At 38.3% G+C, this 14,841-nt stretch overlaps 1 long non-coding RNA gene across 1 annotated transcript in view; it reads right to left on the reverse strand.

Moving 5' to 3' along the window:
• Positions 1-14,841, reverse strand: part of LOC309631769 — a 551,953-nt gene that overhangs the window by 326,178 nt on the left and 210,934 nt on the right. The gene's annotated exons all lie outside the window — the stretch shown is intronic.

The raw sequence follows: 14,841 nt of genomic DNA on the forward strand, positions 1-14,841 counted from the left end.
GAATGCATGGACCTCCACTCTAGTGTAATTCCTAGCTCTTTAAGGGCAAAGGGTTTATTTTTCACACTCCCAGCCCCCCTACCATGCTTCCTCAGTGCTCTTCCTGTAACTGATGGTCAATTAAAACACACTCTCCAATTTGAAACGACTCCATTTCTCACTCTTTCCATTTATATATAGCAGCTTAGGTTCACAAAGCACTTTCCATGGATAAGAGCGACTTGATTCCCACCACACCTTGTCAGAACGGCAGGGAATGACTTTTGTCCTGATTGCACACCTCAGGGAATTGAGGCTCTGAAAGTGGCAGCTTCTAAACTTGAACTCTGTTCTCTTGACTCCCAATGCAGTGTTCTTGCTACTCTCTCTTTGATGCCTGTTTTCACAAAGTTGAATCATCAGAATTTGATTTAAAGAAGTGAAAAGCACCTGCATGCTGGCCAAGGCAGGGTTTGGGGGTGCTGCTTCTCTTAGGCTAGGGCAGGAAGCCAAGGCAAGGGCAATGACAAAAGGCTGCTGCTATATTGCCTTCCTTGAAAACAGGCTTAAATCTGTGCTGGGCAGGGTGAGCGGAAGGAGGGACTAGGACACAATTGTGGTTGATGGACTGGATGATTCAAGGGTCCTTTGAAGCAAGTAGGTCTTAGAGCTCCCCAGCTACCTCTTAGTGACACCTATTACTGCAAAAAAACTGCCAGGGCAATGTAGACATAATGGTGACGACTTTAGACGTTGGGTAGTTTACCTTCTCATGAACAGAAATGCTGTCTGAGAAAACTGATGGGCAGAACATTTGAAGCTCTTTTCTGGTACTTGCACAAAGGAAGCTGGCTTTTAGCTAATGATGAAAACATGTTGGTTATGATTTCTCCTTTGAAGTCCAGCTTCACCAAAACAAGACTTCAGGAAATAGCATGTAGGTGTCATGAAGTTTTTATTAACCTGTACAGAGCAGTTGGCCCCCAGGATTTACTCTAAATCTTTTTAGGACAGAAGTAGCTGCACCATTTTATGTGAACAACATCCTTAGTCTATACTACTCCAAAATTCTAGTACAGGGGGACTTCCCTGGTGGTCCACTGGTTGAGACTCCACACTCCCACTGCAGGGGGCACGGGTTTGATCCGTGGTTGGGGAACTAAGATCCCACATGCTGCCCATGGCTAAAAAAAAAAAAAAAAAAAAACCCAAAAAAACAAAATTCTAGAACATTCTATGGCTTTCTGGAGAATGCAAGTCCTACTTCTCTGAACTTATCTCACCTCACATTTGCCAGTGCTCGTTACACATCAGCCTCACAGATTATTTCTGTTTCTCAAACATTTGAAGTTGGTCCCTTCCTTAGAGTCATTGTATTTGCTGTTCCTATGGAAGGGAATACTTTTCCCTAGGTGATCTTGTTGGCTGTCTTTTTATCCAGATTTCAGAGGGAAAATCACTCCTCAGAGAGAGGTCCATTTATAACTGTTCCTCAACTGTCACAGCACCTTATGTCATTTTTGTGGTAACAGTCATGACCACCTGAAATCATTTGTTTATTACTTTTTAATGTTTTTCTTCCCATTGCTCCGTGAGAGTCTTGTCTGCCTTTTTTAAAAATTGATTTTGGCTTTTAGAACAATTCTAGGTTTACAGAAAATTTGAGCAGATACTACAGAGAGTTCCCATGTATCTCCCTCTCCACCTCCCCTCCCTCACACAGCTTCTCCTGTTAGTAACAACTTATATTAGCATAATAAATTTGTTGTAATTAATGAAGCAATATTGATACACTACTATTAACTAAAGTTTATCATTTATTCAGATTTCCTTAGTTTTTACCTAATGTCCTTTTCTGTTCCAGAATCCTATCCAGGATAATATATTACATTTATTCGTCATGTTTACTTGGGCTCCTTTCTGCTGTGACAGTTTCTCAGACTTTCCTTGTCTGACTTTTTGACTGCTGATTGCCAGTGCTGAGAACAGGGCATGCCATATAGCAGGTACTCAAAATATCTGCTGAGTATATGTGAATGAGTTAATAGCTTGAGTGAGGAATTCACAATTAGCATTATGCTACTTTGCATTTTTTTTAAAGACCTTTTTTTTTTTAAATTTATTTATTTTATTTATTATTTATTTTTGGCTGTGTTGGGTCTTCACTGCTGTGCGCGGGCTTTTCTCTAGTTGCGGCGAGTGGGGGCTACTCTTCGTTGCGGTGCGCGGGCTTCTCACTGCGGTGGCTTCTCTTGTTGCGGAGCACGGGCTCTAGGCGCGTGGGCTTCAGTAGTTGTGGCACACGGGCTCAGTAGTTGTGGCTCGCGGGCTCTAGAGCGCAGGCTAGTTGTGGCACACGGGCTTAGTTGCTCCGCGGCATGTGGGATCTTCCCGGACCAGGGCTCGAACCTGTGTCCCCTGCATTGGCAGGCGGATTTGCAACCACTGCGCCACCAGGGAGGCCCGCTACTTTGCATTTGTTTAGCACTTTACAATTTACAAAATGCATTCATTTAACTTATTCACTCTCCTGATAACCCTGTGAGGTGAACTAGAAGTTAGCGAATTGCCTTTGGCAGTGAATTGCTGAGACTGCGTTTAGGTTCCCTGATGATCCTATTCTTTCTACTACCCCAGTGCAAAGGATGGACCCAGGAAGAAAATAACAATGAAATCAATTTTATCTCAGGTGGTGGGTAAATCAAATGACAAAAGTGTCTATAATCTTCACTAAAATACAATACAACAAAACGAATACACAAGCACAACACAGTAGATAGATAAATAGATGATAAACAGATAATTCATGCTTGACTTAATTTTTTGGGTCAAATTGACTTTACAGATGTAATTTTTTCAACAAACACCTAAACTTGTGTTTGTTGAGTGACTGTTTAATGACTCCTGATTATATATACATTGTTAAGGTTTAATTGGAAAATATAATTTATTAGCCTAAGGCAAAATTTTAAGAAAAAGCACCATAGTAGAATTGCTGTAGCTTTGGAAAAACATGTTATAGTTCTTAATCCTGGTAAGGGCAACAGTTAGTGGGATATCAGTATACAATTACTTTATTTCTGGGGTTATAGAATAATCAAACTTTTAAAAGATAGAAATCTAAATTCTAAGATTTTACAGAAATTACTTCTTTATTATGAATAATGGTATGGACTCTCACAGCTAGAAGGGACTTCTGTAATTTAACTTTCATTTTACAAGTGAGGATGCAAAAAGCAGAAAGAGGTTGAGTAACTTCCCAAAGTCAACACCAAGTTACAGTAAAAGATGAGTCTTGATCTCAGGCATTTAGTTTCCATTCCAGTGTTCTTTCACTTTATCAAACTATGAGTTTAATACCTGAATCAAAGGAGTTTGAATTGAGTTGTTATTGTAATAATAAAGCTTTGCTTTTTAATGTAAGTGTAACCATTCATTTCCTTCTAAAAAGTGATGGATCAATTCTTAATGATTTGCAAATACTTTTACTTCTACCTATCAAAAGTGTGTTGGATGAAAAAGGGCATGATTCCCCATTTTTTATGGAAAACTACAAAGGAGGAGTAACATACTTGTGTCAATCAGCATTTCTATTGAATTTTCATTCTATTTCTCCTCAAGAGAAAAATTAGCAACCTTTGTGGTTGCTTCTGAAATAGAAAAACTATTCCAGAATAATGAAGTATTTTAGATACCAAATCAATACTTGCTGTATTTGAGTGACACAACGATTAAAAATACCGTTATACATAAGCAAGAAACATGAAGTGCTCTCTAGATGGTAAAGAATGGTTGGGACTTGATACTACTGTTACCATCCTCTATTGCAGGAATTTATAATGCAATAGCCAAGCCTACGTGAAGCTGGTGAATGTTATTTTTCAGCTCCGTGTGTGATGCATAATGCCTCCTGACCTGATTAAAAAAGCTTATTGGGAGGCAAATGCTATAGCTCAAAATGTTACATGGCATTTGGTGACGGCGAGTAGGTTTATGTCATAAGAATGGGAAAACCCTACTGATTCAGGAAAAGAAAAAGAGGAATATATTTGTTGTTATTGTTGTTTACAAATTAAGTTACTTCAGACTTTTGACTGAGCAGGTTATTGAAGAACAATATGTCCAAAAGAGATGATAACCTGGACATAAAATAAAGAAACCCATAAGGAACGGTGATAAGAATCCTGGGGCAATACCCCAACTTTATTTTATCCTATCAGTGAAGGTGAACGTGAAGGATTATCAAGAGAGCCTAGATCATGATTAGGGGAAGGGAAACACTCAGTTATGTAAGGAAGTAGCAGCTATCAATAGAGTTATGCTGTGATGTGCTTTCTTAATTAATAAACTGATTTATTTATAGGTAATGCATGTTATTTTTTCATTCTAACTTACAAACACAGGTACAGACTTGTTCACTTTTGTTAAGAAACTAAAAGATGCAAGAAATGTCAAGGTATTTGCTCAAGGCCAACATGTGAGCTATCTACAGCTATAGTCTTGCAGAACCTGTGTGGTCAGAGAAATTAGTCAGTCAGTCAGGTTGCTGTCATTTATTGAGTTTTCTCTGTGTCTGTGGTTTCGAAGTAGAAAGAAAGTCCGAGGCAAAGCTACTGCTGACAAGAATTTAAAATTAAATCTTAAATTAAAAATTAGAAAGCCATCTCTTATGTGACTTTGGGCAGGCCACTTAACTTTTCCATTTTCCCTTGTTGCAAGAATAAAGTGAGAAGAGAGATTTGCTCTTAGAAGAATCATAGCATAGTGTTTAAGACTATAGGCTTTGGATTCAAACCAAACTACACTCGATTCTTGGTCAACATTTACTAGTTATGTGATACAACTTTTCTATGGTGCCTGATATGTATAAGTCCTCAGTACATGAATGACAGATCAGTTTTATTAAACACAAACAAATCAGAGAGTTGCATGTAAGTACCAAGAAATTTTTGAGGTTCTTACTACAAATAAAAGTTTTCTAGGCTAATTAATAAAAGCGATGCATTTTATAGGAGAAAGAAAAAAATTTGTCATTATCTATGAAAATTGTAAATATGCACATTTAACAACACAGCTGTGGAAGAGTGTAGCGATAACAGTATGATATAACAAATAGCACAGGGATGTTCATGGCTGATTATTTGAAATAGCAAAGATTTAGGAAAAATTAAATATCTGTAATAAAAATTATAACTGCTAGTTTACTGAGTGCTAACTATATTCTAAATATTATTATAAGTTTTTAAAAATTCATAATTTATTTCTCACAAAACCCCTATGGAGTAGGCACCATTATCATTGCTACTTATAGTCATATCAAAAAATTATGTATATTTATGTATACTGTCCTGAAATGTTATTCAAGCAAAAATAAGTGAGATTCAAAACTCCGTTATACACACACATACACACACACACACACACACACACGCACAAAGATTGTCAGATTGGGTTTAAAGAAAACCACAACAATAGATTTCTTACAAGAGATTCATTTTAAATATACGGACACAGAAAACATAAAAGTAAAAGTATAGAAAAAGACATATCATTCAGACATAAATAAAAGTCAATTATATTTTTATACACCAACAACAAAAGATGGAAAATAAAATACTAAAAATTATTCACCTACAAAGGAATAAAATATATCAAGAGCTTGGTAGAAAATCAGACAAAGACATTTAAAACTTCTATACCAAATACTACAAAACATTATTAAGATCAATTAAAGACTACCTGAAAGGAGGCAAATACCATATTGATGGATTAGAAGACTGAATAGTATAAAGATGTCAGAATTCTCAAAAATTTATCTATACAATCAAAGCAATCTCAATTAACTATCACAGCCAGGGTGTGTGTGTGTGTGTGTGTGTATAATTTGAAAAGCTGATTCTAAAATGTATGCAGAATGTGAAGGGTTTAGAATAGCCAATGCAATCTTGAAGAAGAACATAACTTGGAAGATCTAAACTACCAGACATAGTAATGACTAGTAAATTGGTATTGGTGCAAAAACAGACAATGAACCAATGGAACAGACTACAATTCAGAAACAGATCCAAACACATGGGGTCACCTCATGTTTGACAAAGATGACACTACAGTGCAATGGGGAGAGGATGACAATTATTTTTTTCAATAAATGGTGCTGGGTCAATTGGATATCCATTTGGAAACAAATGAATGTTGAACCTTTTATCTCATACCATCGACAAAATTCAATTCTAGTTGGATTGTAGATCTAAATGTGAAAGGTAAAAAAAAATAAAGCTTTTAGGAGAAAACTTAGGAGCATATGTCATGACCTTGGAATAGGCAAAGATTTCTTAAACAGGACAGAAAAACACTAATCATAAAAGAAAAACAGGATAAATTGGATTACATTAAAATTAAGAACTTCTGTTCATCAAAAGACACTATTAGGGGAAGGAAAAGGCAAGCCAGAGTGGGAGAAATTATTTGCACTACATATATCAGACAAAGAATTCATATGCAGAATATAAAGGACTCCTAAAAGTAACAATTAAAAGCAAACAACCCAACATAAAAATGGGTGAGACTGAATGGCACTAAACAAAAGATTACCAAGTGGCCACAGGAAAGCAGAGGAATGCACACCTTATCTGCAATGAGATACTTGCAGTGGCTAAGTTTGAAATACAGGCAATATTTAGAGTAGTAATAATGTAGAGCAACTGAAATTAATTTACACTTTTGGTGGAAGTGTAAATTGGTACAATCACTCTGAAAAACTATTTGGCAGTATCACCTGAAGCTGAATATGTACATTCCTGTGAAAGCATAGCTAACCCTTTGTCCTGCTACATAATGAATAAGCATATGTGTCACTTACACAGAGATGATAAAATATTTTGCACTCTGAGATACTGCAAATGTAACAGGTCTACCTGTGCAGTCTGGGACTCATTAAATAAAACCTTGAACACTTCCTATAAGCCTTGCCTGCCTTGCAAAAACAACTTCATCTCTGACTTTTGCGATGTTCGTATCTGAAAACAGATCATGACGTTTGTGGATATGGTAATCATGTGAGAAAGCTGAACTTTCCCACCATGAATAGATGAATCAACTAATGGAAACTTGGAAATCTTGAGGGTTTTTTCCCATTCCAATTAACTTCTCGGTTTTTGGTTTTCATGAGCCTTCTGAAATCTGAATCTTTTTACCCGTTTGCAAATAAACTTCTTTTCTGGTTCAAATCTACAAGTCTTCTTTTGACAATCTTAAAACACAGTAATTCTGCTCCTAGTTATATACCCAACACATGAATGCGTATGTTTAACAGACATGTATGACTGCTCAGAGGAGAACATGAATAAATGAATTGTAGTATCAAATGGATAGAATAGAATGAATAAGTGAATTGTCACATATATTCAATGGAATACTATATAACATGAGAATGAACAAGTTATTGTTGCATACAACAACACAGATATACCTCACAAACATAATTTTGAGCAAAAGAGGCCAGACACACAAAATACTTACTTTATGATTCCATTTATATAAAATTTTAAAATAGGAAAATTTATCTATGGTGCAAGATGTCAGGATGGTGCGATATGGTTACCCTTAGAGGTGAATAATGATTAGTTTGAGTGATTCATGTGTGCTGGTAATATTCTTGCTTGACCCACATGCTGGTTACGTGGATGTACTCACTTTCTGAAAATCCATCCAAGTTTACATTTAAGATCTGTGCACTTTTTTGTAAGTATGTCATACTTTAAAATAAATTTATTTTTTTTAGGCATTTTTCATTTTTTGTTTGTTTTTTTCTGGCCACACCGCGTGGCTTGTGGGGTCTCAGTTCACCGACCAGGGATCGAACCCGAGCCACAGCAGTGAAAGCACCTAATCCTAACCTCTAGGCCACCAGGGAACTCTAAAGTTCATTTTTAAATGAAAAAGGACACAGATTGATGATGGAAAGATGAACACATATGACATGACAGGTTGGTGTGACGAGCAGCTCAGGGCCCATGTGAGTGCAATTGGTCTGGCTTGTGTGGAGAACAGAGCTGTGTGTGTGAAAGAAAAATAAGCTGAACAAGTTTCTTAGAATCCTTCCTAAAATCCAGGAAGACATTTGTCAGGGATAATGGGGATGGGTGTAGAGGTTGGTTGTCATCTGAAATAGTCAGGAGAAATATGGAATTAAATTTCAACAAGAGCAAGAAGAGACTTGGGCCTGTAGTGAAAGGAAGGCAAAGGAGAGTCAAAATGTTCAGTCATGATTCTAGCCTTTTCCAAGAGTTGATGAACAATACATTTTCAGCTGCATTCTTTTCTCTTCCATTCTGGCTCATGATTAAACTGATCAGTTTAATACAGCTAAAAATTTCATGTATGTAATATCCTTAAATGATGGGTGTGAATGTAGCCAAAACAGGTTACACAACTGCAGGTTCATTTGCTAGAGCTTCCTGACTATACCATGCAAATGTCTGAATCATCAGATAGTATTTAATGATCAGCTCCTATATGCTCAGACACTGGGAAAATAGAATAAAAAATAAGATGTTAGGTCCACAGAAGAGCTGTCGACATACGTGGAGATATAAGGCTACCACATAGAAAACCATGGAGTGGGGGAAAGATGACAGTCTAGTGTCTACCTTGTGTGAAGAGCTAACACCAGCACCCAGCAAAGGATCTCAGCTGTATGAAGGGACCGTGGGGTACAGCACCAGGAAACATCCGGGAGAATTTTCTTGACAACACCTCTGGAACTGCATATATCTTTACGTTGCAATCATACTTAGACCATTCGTGGTATCAAACGTAAGTTTTGCATAGGTGTGAAGACTACTTATTATTTTCCAACATATTCAGGAAGGATACCAGCTTGATGACCTTAAGCAACAAAACCTATGCATCATGGAACATGGATGACTCCAGATATTGGAGCTCATCTTGACCCCGGTCATTCTGGCAGTTTTTACATGAAACGGAAGGTCAGTAACACTTTGGAGCCCTGTGGACACCTCTTGCTGATCATAACACAGAAAGAAGATGTGCCCACTCTCTCACTGTAAAAGGAACTGAGCTGGCAAAAACTGAGAATCAAGACAGTACTAGAAGAAGTAAATTTCCCTCTCAAAACCAACAAAGCAATGATCAGACATGGAGTCCAGCTTGCAGGTGAGCATCTGGATTTGAGTGCCCTGGCAGGCAGCAAGAATTATGAAGATTTGCAAGCAGATATAAGGACCACAAGAGAGTTCCAGAAATATTTGGGAAGAGTCACTATGAGAAAAGACCAGGCTGTCTTTCAGTGAAGGGACTCAGAGCATCAAATTTGGAGGCATTCATGTAAATCTCACTCAATCCATTCCCTCAACAGACATTTATTGAGAATCTGGAGTGCCTCGAATAGGGTGAGTGGGTGAGTCCTTCATCCAGGACTGCTGGCCAGGCCACCCTGCAGACCTAGTTGATGACAAGGAGGTATCAGTGAGAAGACTGGGGGGCAGAAACAACAGCACTGCTTCAGGAAACCTTGGACATGCTGGTTACAGTGGCACTGGGGAATTTACTTGACTTCTAGGGTCACTGGTGAACATATAAACAACTGTCACCAAAGGTTCTTGGGGAAGTCCTATAGCCTCTGATATATGCTAATGGATGTGCTGGAGTCGAAGGGGAAAGACAGAGAAATTGTGTACAGTCGGCAATGCCCTCACACTGATAACGTGTCTGAAGACAACCTATCCAAAGATACTCCCTAGCTCTACCCCGACAAGCACATGCAGAGGTAAAATAATCCCTGAATCCTGTGCGACTCTGCAGCTCTCAGAGTGCACTGAAACAACCTTTACGAATGCAGCCACATTCAGTGTCGCTACAGAGGCCTCATGTTTTAGTGGAAAGAACCCAGACTCAGAGTTTGAAGACTTGAGTTCAGGTCTGGGCTCCACCTGTCAATATTAAATAAAACTTAGACCAGCTACCTGAGTCTCAGGTTCTTCATCTATATCCAGAAGGATGAAACTAAGATTACAGAGTTATTGCAATAATGACATGAGATCAATACCTATAAAAATGCTTTGCTCATTCCAAAACATAATACAAATATTTGTCATTGGAATTTATTCATCCTGAACCAAATCCAGCCTTGATGCTTTTAAGACTATCCTCTTAAATACCTGCTACTATAGATATATGCTTATCCTCTCTTTCCCTAAGAATTGCCAACCAAGAAGAGCTGACTAGCATTTTTAGATGAAGCATCTGACTCTGGCTTCTCTCCATAAGGACAAATTAATTCTCAATTTTTTGGTTCAGGTGCTGTGTTTATCCAATGCATCGTGCACAAATTCAGGGCATGATTCCATTCAGTCCTAAGCAATTCACATTAGAAATATTCGAGCCACATCTCATTCATTCACCTCTGTTTCCGATGGAGCCTGTGGCCATTCTTGACTCACCATTCAGTGTCTCCAGGTGAGAAGGAGGAGGACTGCAGCAAGAATGTTCCTTGTGACAGTGGCCAAAGACCATAGGAATTCAATGTACCACTGATAACTAGTCCTACTGTGGGTCATATTTTTCTGGTCGGCGATATTCCTCTAAGTTTCTCTAAGTTTTTTTGAGAATATATGAGTTATTCCTTTCCAAAAAATGAATCACAGGGCTACCCATCTCTGAAAATAAGGTACACACGGACAGTGCAGCTTTATAATGAACCTTGTATTTTTATTACAAAACGATTAGAATACAAAGAACAGAATCTCCACAGATGGTTTAAACCAAGTATGAATGAACAGTGATTGCCAGGCCATGTATGGCCTGCCCAGCTTTATAATAAGACTTATGATCTAAAGTCAAAGCAAAATGATTCAGTGGGAAAAGGCTCTCAAGTGCTCCACATCATTTATAAGGAACCTGGACATGTGCCTTTCAGCCAGGTGGTGCCAGGGCTGTTCTATCATATACAGAGTTGAGTCCTGGCATCTGGCTCTTATGGGAAGTTAATGGCATCTGGGCTCACATTCACTTGGTGTATTCGTTTCCTACTCCTGTTGTAACAAATTATCACATACTTAGAGCTTAAAACAATACAGATTTGTTCTCTTACATTTCTGAAGGTTCGAAGTTAAAAATGAGTCTTAAATGGCGAAAATCAAGATGTTGGCAAGCCTGATTCCTTATAGAGGGTCCAGGGAGAATCAATTCCATGGCTCTTCCAGCTTCTAAAGACTGCCAGCATTCCTTGGCTTGTGGTACATCACTACAATCTCTGCTTCGGTCATCACACTGTCTTCTCCTCTTACTAACTTTGATCTCCTGCCTCTCTCTTATAGGGACCCTTGTGGTTACACTGAGCCCACCCAGATAATTCAGGATAATCTACCCATTTCAAAATCCTTAATTTAATCACATCTGCAAAGTCCCTTTTGTCATATTAGGTGACATTCACAGATGTGGACATCTTTGGGCACCATCATTCTCATTATTGATTGCCTGGTTCAAACTGTCCTGCCTAGCTGAGGATGAGAAGAGTCTAGCCAGAGGGGGAAAAAAGCTCAGACTGGCTTAAATTGACAGGCAGTAGCCATATTTTCTTTTTTTCTTTATTCCGTATCTTAACTATATAGGTGCTTGACACAATAGTGCTCAAAATAACAAAGATTGCTAGTTGCCGCCCAATATGCATTTCACACATTGTCCTTTGTTAACAGAATGCCCTGGTTTAGTTGAGTGAAAGGCTGCTCACCGTTAGGTGTTTTTAAGTTCTGGCTAATGGGAGCAGAAGAGATGTATATAACTTCCAGACTGTGCTCCTAGAGTAAAACAGGGAGCCCTTCTTCCCTTTATCCTTCCCTTCCTGCTGACTGGAATTAAGATGTGGTAATGGGAATGAAGCCATTGCATTAGACCATGAGATGGAAGCTGTGTCACAGCTGAGGACCAACAAGTAGATGGAGCCTGGGTCCTAGGCATTGTGGAACTGTTCTATCAGCCTGGGACTGTTTGTGCCCAGACACTTATAGACAACTGAATTAGAAAGGAATAAACTTCTTTCTTGCTCGGGCCTTTGTTACAGGAGCCAAACTTATAGCCTAGCATAGTTCTCAATGTATGAACTTGATATTAGAACAAATTATTTCTCTCCACAGCTTTGCCACTAAATGGATATATGATCTCACATAGATCAGTTTGCCTCTCTGAACCTTGGTTCCTTTAGCTGAAAAATAGAAATGATAATAATATGGACCTCCTGTGTTACAGATAGTAAATGAGAGTGGACATGTGGCCATCATTTGTGAACTCTAAGGCACTTTACAAATATAAGGGTTGAAAGATTAAAATGTAATTTCTGATTCCTCCTCAAACATGCTTGGCTTTTTAACATTTTATTGTCTAAAAGGCTCTGCCAATTTTCTCATTGACTTTCACTTATTTAATAAGGTCAGCAATATAATTTGTAGAATATATATAAATTTTTTTCTTCCAGGATTTAATAAATATGTTTATTTTGAATGGAAAAGAATGAGACCCATTAATTTTTTTTTTTTGAATTAGCCTTTGTATAAATGTTTGCTCACCACAGTGTAGGGGAATAAAACTAACCTTTCCTTCTATCCTTATAAATTCTTAGCTAGGGCTCTTGTAACAAAAGACAGATTAAGAGGAGAAAAGCATACAAATTTATTTAATATAAATTTTACATGACATGGGAGCTCTCATAAGGAAATGAAGACCCAAAAACCAGTTAGAGTTGAGTGTTTATATACTGAATTGGACAGAGCGGTAAACCATGAAAACGTGACAAAACAAAGGGGCTTGGGCTAGGGTTAATGGTGGAAAAGAAACTAGGAAGATAAGGGTTAGTTTAACAAGGCTTGTTTGTACAGATTTTTCTCTACTTCCACTTCCCATCTTTGATGATAAGAATGTTACTTTCCTCCTGGTGTAGGATGGACACCTTCCTCGTGGGGTTTTACCTCCTTCTTATCAGAGCACCCATCTTGCATCTGCTGTTTTTTAAGTTCTTTAGCTAAAAATAAGCCCTGTGCCAGAGTGGCATATTTTGAGATGACATGTTTTACACCCTTCACCAGGCTTAAACAATATCTATTCCTCCATTGGTCACTACATGTAAGAGAACACGGTTCCCGTCTGTGGATTCTGAATGACGAACTTGAAAAGGAAATGTGAACAGCTGCGTGCTGGATGGGGTGAGAGGTCAAATTGCAGGAACTCGGACTGGTCACTCAGAGTGTCAAAGTGGTAAATAACCAACCCTTTCCACAGAAAGAAGGTCTAGAACACCCTGCCCAGGGAGCAGGGAGACAATAGTCTCTGATGTTCTCAGTAATGTGTTTTGTCTCCCAGCTTCAGATCTCTGAGCTCTGGGTTAAGCCACAGCTTAAACTCCATGTTCAGAACATGCTTATAGCAGAGTTTAAGGAGCATAAATATAGAAGGGCACAGGCTGGCTGCTGGACACATTCTCCAGTGTCCCAGTGGCCATTTGGGTTTGGATCAGGGACTGACAAGCAAGGATGCTCTAAACCCCTCAGGATGGCTTTTTGATTACTCTTTACCCTTTGTTTTCATTCCTTCCCATTCTACCCTCTGTGGGACCAGAGATGTGGCAAAATAAACGGAGCATTTCAGAACAAAAGAAAGAGGGTAAAATTGAACTCTTACGTTTTGGCATCAGCAGTACTTAAGTAAAGTCTTTATCAATGTGTAATATGATGGGAGAGTGAAGTGAATATATGGTTCCTTTTGTTATCCTCTTGTCCACACATGTAAGACTCATGCTTGCATTTTCTTCTTTTCTTAACCAAAGTTTCTCATTGACAAACTTTATCATGTTTCTGTGCAAATTTAAAGACAATCTGTAATAGGTAATTGAATTTCAAATTTGCAACTCAGTGGTCATGCAGAGCCTTCTTCTGTTTCTTTTGTGTTTGTTGTGTACTGGGCACCTTTTGGGAGCTGTTATACATGCAAAAGGTTGTTCTTCTGGATGAATAACAAACTGGTGCATGCAAAAACACCCAGTACACTGTAATTACAAACTGGAAGCTCATAACTGGTGCATGAACCACTTCCTTTATGAATTGCTGGGCTTTATTCACAACTTTTCCCACTGGAAGGGCCATGTTTTCTGGCTCTACCTTTAATAATGATAATAATCATAGTAACTGTAATAATGCAGCATTACTCCCTAATTACAAAGAAAATTTCTTCTAAAGCGCTCAAAGCACTTCACAGACATTTTCTCATTCATCCTCATAACCCCTGTGTGCTGCTTGTCGGCCATCAGCATGATCACGGTAACAAGATGGTCATGTTCACTTCTCAACACTCTCATAAGGCCAGGATGGCAAGGGGAACCGTCACACTTCCCAGACTGGCTGAAACTTTCAGCTATTTCTGAATAGTCTTCATTATGCAACTTTAGACATCAGTAATGAGAGAGACAGCATTACCTGCCAGTGCACCTTGATGGAAGAGAAACTTTTTATGGTATTGTCATGTCCTTAGAAGGTGTCCATTCTAAGGCAGCAAAATAAAAAAGAGATAAACTAGAGTTCATCAAATTTAAGAACTTTTCTGTATTAACAGACACTATCAAGAAAGTGAAAAGACAACTGACAGAAAGGGAGAAAATATCTGTACATCATATATCTGATAATGAATCAATATCCAGAATATATAAAGAACTCCTACCACTTAACAACAACAAAAATAAACAACTCAATTTAAAAATTGGCAAAGGTGACCCACAGAAACTAGCCATAGTAAAATGTCAGCTCCAAACAATATGTTGAAGGGGTCATGTTGAGCCAGATTCATTGAAAACTCTCTCAT

The sequence above is a fragment of the Balaenoptera borealis genome (assembly GCF_965194805.1).
Source record: "Balaenoptera borealis genome assembly, chromosome: 7".
In the NCBI taxonomy this organism is placed as follows: Eukaryota; Metazoa; Chordata; class Mammalia; order Artiodactyla; family Balaenopteridae; genus Balaenoptera; species Balaenoptera borealis.